General features: G+C 40.8%; 1 long non-coding RNA gene across 1 annotated transcript; it reads left to right on the forward strand.

Annotated features, from left to right (window-relative positions):
- Positions 1-2,610: 2,610 nt before the first annotated feature.
- On the forward strand, positions 2,611-6,744 carry LOC118964533. Its single transcript, XR_005051590.1, has 3 exons — positions 2,611-2,783; positions 6,265-6,296; positions 6,485-6,744. It is a non-coding gene; the product is annotated as an uncharacterized LOC118964533 (long non-coding RNA).
- Positions 6,745-7,209: the final 465 nt, after the last annotated feature.

Here is a 7,209-nt window from a genome sequence, read left to right on the forward strand (position 1 = left end):
GACAGTACCCAGTCCAGAGCGTCCGGCGACAGTACCCAGTCCAGAGCGTCCGGCGACAGTACCCAGTCCAGAGCGTCCGGCGACAGTACCCAGTCCAGAGCGTCCGGCGACAGTTCACAGACCGGAACCTCCGGCGACAGTTCACAGACCGGAACCTCCGGCGACAGTTCACAGACCGGAACTTCCGGCGACAGTTCACAGACCGGAACTTCCGGCGACAGTTCACAGACCGGAACCTCCGGCGACGGGCAACAGACCGGAGCCTCCAACGACGGACCACAGACCGGAGCCTCCAACGACGGGCCACAGACCGGAGCCTCCAACGACGGGCCACAGACCGGAGCCTCCAACGACGGGCCACAGACCGGAGCCTCCAACGACGGGCCACAGACCGGAGCCTCCAACGACGGGCCACAGACCGGAGCCTCCAACGACGGGCCACAGACCGGAGCCTCCAACGACGGGCCACAGACCGGAGCCTCCAACGACGGGCCACAGACCGGGGCCTACGGCAAGGATCCACAGTCCGGAGCCTCCGGCGATGATCCACGGGTCAGTGCTACAAGAGTGGACTCAGTGTAAAGAAGGGGCGCGGCGTCCAGAACCAGAGCCGCCACCGAGGTTAGATGCCCACCCAGACCCTCCCATATAGGTTTAGGTTTGCGGCCAGGAGTCCGCACCTTTGGGAGGGTTACTGTCATGCCCTGACCTTAGTTATATTTGTTTTCTTTATTATTTTTGTTAGGTCAGGGTGTGATGAGGCTGGTTTGTTTTTGTTTTTGTATGTCATTGGGTTTAAATGTCTATGGTTGCCTGGATTGGTTCCCAATCAGAGGCAGCTGTTTATCGTTGTCTCTGATTGGGGACTATATTTAGGTAGCCATATTCCTTTGATATTTTGTGGGTTGTTATTCTATGTTTAGTTGCCTGTTCTGCACTAGCCATATAGCTTCACGGTTCGTTTTGTTTTGTGTAGTGTTCAGTGTTCTCTCTTTCATTAAAGAGTTACAGTGCCTTGCGAAAGTATTCGGCCCCCTTGAACTTTGCGACCTTTTGCCACATTTCAGGCTTCAAACATAAAGATATAAAACTGTATTTTTTTGTGAAGAATCAACAACAAGTGGGACACAATCATGAAGTGAAACGACATTTATTGGATATTTCAAACTTTTTTAACAAATCAAAAACTGAAAAATTGGGTGTGCAAAATTATTCAGCCCCCTTAAGTTAATACTTTGTAGCGCCACCTTTTGCTGTGATTACAGCTGTAAGTCGCTTGGGGTATGTCTCTATCAGTTTTGCACATCGAGAGACTGAATTTTTTTCCCATTCCTCCTTGCAAAACAGCTCGAGCTCAGTGAGGTTGGATGGAGAGCATTTGTGAACAGCAGTTTTCAGTTCTTTCCACAGATTCTCAATTGGATTCAGGTCTGGACTTTGACTTGGCCATTCTAACACCTGGATATGTTTATTATTGAACCATTCCATTGTAGATTTTGCTTTATGTTTTGGATCATTGTCTTGTTGGAAGACAAATCTCCGTCCCAGTCTCAGGTCTTTTGCAGACTCCATCAGGTTTTCTTCCAGAATGGTCCTGTATTTGGCTCCATCCATCTTCCCATAAATTTTAACCATCTTCCCTGTCCCTGCTGAAGAAAAGCAGGCCCAAACCATGATGCTGCCACCACCATGTTTGACAGTGGGGATGGTGTGTTCAGCTGTGTTGCTTTTACGCCAAACATAACGTTTTGCATTGTTGCCAAAAAGTTCAATTTTGGTTTCATCTGACCAGAGCACCTTCTTCCACATGTTTGGTGTGTCTCCCAGGTGGCTTGTGGCAAACTTTAAACAACACTTTTTATGAATATCTTTAAGAAATGTCTTTCTTCTTGTCACTCTTCCATAAAGGCCAGATTTGTGCAATACACGACTGATTGTTGTCCTATGGACAGAGTCTCCCACCTCAGCTGTAGATCTCTGCAGTTCATCCAGAGTGATCATGGGCCTCTTGGCTGCATCTCTGATCAGTCTTCTCCTTGTATGAGCTGAAAGTTTAGAGGGACGGCCAGGTCTTGGTGGATTTGCAGTGGTCTGATACTCCTTCCATTTCAATATTATCACTTGCACAGTGCTCCTTGGGATGTTTAAAGCTTGGGAAATCTTTTTGTATCCAAATCCGGCTTTAAACTTCTTCACAACAGTATCTCGGACCTGCCTGGTGTGTTCCTTGTTCTTTATGATGCTCTCTGCGCTTTTGACGGACCTCTGAGACTATCACAGTGCAGGTTCATTTATACGGAGACTTGATTACACACAGGTGGATTGTATTTATCATCATTAGTCATTTAGGTCAACATTGGATCATTCAGAGATCCTCACTGAACTTCTGGAAAGAGTTTGCTGCACTGAAAGTAAAGGGGCTGAATAATTTTGCACGCCCAATTTTTCAGTTTTTGATTTGTTAAAAAAGTTTGAAATATCCAATAAATGTCGTTCCACTTCATGATTGTGTCCCACTTGTTGTTGATTCTTCACAAAAAAATACAGTTTTATATCTTTATGTTTGAAGCCTGAACTGTGGCAAAAGGTCGCAAAGTTCAAGGGGGCCGAATACTTTCGCAAGGCACTGTACCATTTGTAGTGAACTAGCTCTCCGTCGATCTGAAGCAAGGATGGTTCTTTGCTATGTAGCGGATTGTAACCACTACTCCAATAAGCACACACGCATGTTATCATTTTCCGACCTCTGTAATCGAGAGGCGTCGCTGGAGCCGTGTGATAAGGTAAGACCTGTTTGCTAGCTGGTAACAAGCTATTTTGGTTAGGTCAAAAATCTGTTCTTATCTAACGTTTAGTGCTTGTGAATATTAACTAGTTAGATAACCACTGACTGTAGTTACGTGAACAACGCACATTACCTTCCTGACAAGTAAAAAAAAAAAACAGCAAAATGACTGTTGTGACCTTATTATTGACGAGTCCTTTGTGAGCTAGCTAGTTAACGTTAGCTAAGGGTTTGTGTAGTCATACTTTTTCACGAGGTGACTTGCTAGCTAACGTTAGACCACCAGGGAAAGGGTATAGCTAGTTGGTTACATTAGCTAACGTTGCACCACAGATAGGTTTAGTTATAAAATCCTTTGGTTGCACAGTTTCCAAGGTTGGGTAGTTTACTTTCTAAATGTATCTTCAAGAATAGGACTTGGAAATATGGAAGTATAGATTATCCAAATTGTTTTACCTGAGCATAACCTCAAAAGTAAGTATTTATTAGCCAGCCTTACTTGTTTATGATTGTGTTGTCATGGAGGACTGATTGGGCTCATTGATTCGAGTTGAAAATGAATGCCACATGCTTCATTTGCTATAAACCAATTGTTGAACTTTTTGTTGGTGACACTTTGATATCTTGATAATATGCAGCTGTTTTAAAGGACAATTCAATTGATGAAACAATAACACAACGGTTGCCCTGTGTCTGTTTTGATAAAAAGCTGAGGGCCTGGAGAAATGTAACTGCTCTCAGATTAATAGACAGAGCTATGTTATAACCATGTTATGAGGCAGTGTTTATTTACATTTACAATGATTACCAACATCAGAGAAAAACAAGTTTATATTTTGGGTTCTCATAGAGTGTGACTGTTGAACTAAGCTCATGGAGCCATTTCTAAGTTATATTTTTCAAGAATCAATGGATATATATCATTTATAAATCCAAAAATTGATGTAGAAACTACATATTTCCCCTTTCAAAGTCTTTCAAAAGTGTGCGAGTTTGAACATGTGTCCATTAGGTCTATGGATGTAATTTTTTTATCAGCATGAATTAGATTGAACAATAAAAATCCCACTTTTATTCCATAGGCTGGGATCCGCACTGTGCAGCTGTTGCAAGAGCGCATTTTTCACTGACTGTCCACTAGTTTCAAAAACAATGATTGATAGGCAGTTAATTTTTTTTTGATTAAAACGATTATTGGGTTCAAATACACATTTAGATTTGTGAACATTCATCCACAACAACCACAATCCGTGGTTGAGAGAATAGCAGTGTGATTCACATCAATGCTCTTATTTAGATAATAATAAGCGATATCTGTATCGCAGTAGACAACACCACTGCTGTCATCCTTACCTCCAAGTGTTTATTCAAATTGGATAATCTTTGGAGCCGACAGCAGTTGGCATCCAAATACATAACTTGGACTGTACCCTACAACAGCCTATTCCTGCTCTTTTCCCATGATCCATCAAACACATTTGGTATAGTGGTCTCTGACTTCTGGTCAAACTCACTCAGGTGGAACAAATGTAAATTTGCACCATTTTTTAATGCTGATTTGAATATTAAGTGTCAAAGATTTTTTTTCACTAACCTCCTTTCTGAATGTAAAAGTAATCCTCGAAGTAATCATCTAGTGTAATTACAATATTTGTGCTGGTAACCTAACGGATTACAGTAACAGATCTTGTAATCCCTTACATGTAATCTGTTACTCCCCAACCCTGACAGTTTCTCACCATAGCGTAGACGGACTTTCCCTACAGGCGGTGACATGGTAGCAATTAGCACTAACTGGCTAACGTTAAATATCCTTTCCCTCGTGGACTAGTTAGCATGTCACCACCAGTGGGGTCTGAGGGAAAGTCTGACTATACGAGCGATGAGCTCACGTAACTAGGCAACTAACTGTTAGCTAAATATTCCTGCCCTAATGGGTTAACATTAGCTAGCATGTCACCTCGTGGAAAATGTACATGAACTGTGAGCTGGCCAACTAGCTCACAAAGGACTTGTGGACTCAATGTTTTACACAAACAGTTTTGTTCCACAAGTGCGTCTTTTGTACAATACTAATCAAATGACCTGTGATGTCAGTTATACATGTCAGCAGGGATGGAAATTAAGGTAGCCCGAGTCTAGTATTTTTCAGACTGGGCTAGTATAAAATGTGCCAAACTAGCCTGAGACAGCAACCATTTAGGACCTGAATGTAGAAATTGTGGTCTGCTGGGCTGTGCCCCTAATCCTACATCACTGCATGTCAGTCCCTTTCAGACAATCACTGTTGGTCCTCCTCAATAACCTCAAGGCTGAGGGTTATAACTTTCCTCTTGAGAATTAGAATTACAGTCTTAACTCATCACAATACCTCTCCTCTTCGGGCAAATAGTACCCTAGACTGTCCTGATCATCTAGTTGAACATTCCAGATAATTCCTCAAATTCAAGCTGCCTCAATGGCATGAAAAACATTGTGTCAATATTGCCAAAGCAACAATGTATACAATATACATCGTAATAAAATAATGAAGAATAATAATATAAAATGGTAGTAAATAATAATACATTTAAAAAATAACAACAATAAAATGGTAAGTCAATAGTAGAAATATAAAAGGCTAAACATGGAAAATGAAACTATAACTAACTGTCATCCTCACCATTACATTAGTGCCACAACTATCATCATCATTACTACTACTACTACCACCACCACCATCATAAAATTATGATTTCCATCGCCCCTACTACCCATTCCTCTACTATTTGCAATAATTACAATAACAATAATAGTAATAACAACAATAATAAGTAAGTTACTGCTTACTATGCAGATGTTGTAATTAAGTGTCCCGCAGGCTATGGCAGGAAAATACTTATTTGGCTGCAAGAGGAGCTGTTGCTCCTTCGCCCATGAGTATTTTTTGTTTTTCCTCTGGGTATAATAAGTTAAGAAATTGTCTCACTATCTCTCTCTCTATTTTTTTTACTTATTATACCCAGAGGAAAAAAAAAAAAATACTAATGGGCAAAGGAGCTTTTTGCGTTCTTGTTGGCAGTTCATTTGAAATGTTGTCATTTAAATGTTGTCATTTGATTTGAGTTAATCATTCCACTTAAACTGGCTGGTTAGTTACATACAAATTCCCCTGGCTAAATAATAGTTTGAGGGGAAGTGGCATGATGCTGTGCTATGACATTTGAAAATGACCTGGTATAAGGTCAAAATGAGTTAAGCGGAAGCATCTGCTAACTACTTTAATTATGTAAATACTCAGGCAGCTTCCATTTTCCATTGCAAAAGAAAACCGTCCCTGCATTTACTATAAAAGGAATCTCCACACAACAAAGAAATAATTTAAACATCACATATAAAAATTCATAGTATGCCCATGATAAAATAAAATGTGAATTGTTGTACTACTGAATGAAATTGTGAGGAGATGCACTCAGACCAGCCTTTGTGATTGAACTTAGGTACAGGCAGGGATGACTGGGGACTTCAGGAGGTAAGACACATGGTGTAACAAATGATCTGAACATCACAGATATAAATTCCCAATGTGCCCATGATAATGTTAACTACATGACTTTAGTTGGCTGCTTTGAGAAATCTAACATAACCTTTTCTGGGAGGCTAATGTGTTTGTATGAACTATGTGGAATATTTTTTGACCATTGGCTTCCCTGAAAACAGGTACTGTCAGGAGGCAAGACGAGAACGCTGATCCAGTGCACTCAGGATCCCAGACCCTGTGACTTAAAGCCCTGACCACTGCACATCCTTCACTGTAGCCATTTTTAATGCCTTGATGTCCTTATTGTTATCTGTGCCCCACTTTACTGACAACACTCCATCCAAAGACTGTAAACGCCTTGAAATGCATTCGTTCTAAGAAATGTGCTATATAAATAAAGTTTGATTTGATTGATGACATTACAGCTATAGAATATTTAATAAACTGTCATTTTCACATGAGGACAAGTGCAGTTTTTCCATAAACTTGGAAATGCATGTAGCACATCAAATGAGTACTGTGCCTTTGAAGATTTGTCTCTGGTCATGAAACTACAATACAGGCTGGATGTCTAAACAAAGTCAATTTTGAATGTCAATAGATTTTTAGATTAATTCTTATCAATGACAACATTCTAGAACTGAAGTCTGGTATTTGGGGTAATCTGATTAATGAATATACAGTATAATTTATTACGTGGCTCTTTCCTTGTAGAATGTTGACAGCTGATTAGAAAGCATTGTATTTCTAAGATGCTCAAACTTAACTTAATAGCTACACTCTCTGACACAGGATAAACTTTATCCCTCATTCTGGCCCTGACCAAACTGGTAAGTTGCCCCTCGCGATAGCTGCACTTTTCCACATGGCCAGACTTATAGTGGTGTTCTCCCCTTTAATGTTC

Source organism: Oncorhynchus mykiss, chromosome 5 (genome assembly GCF_013265735.2).
Source record: "Oncorhynchus mykiss isolate Arlee chromosome 5, USDA_OmykA_1.1, whole genome shotgun sequence".
NCBI lineage: Eukaryota > Metazoa > Chordata > Actinopteri > Salmoniformes > Salmonidae > Oncorhynchus > Oncorhynchus mykiss.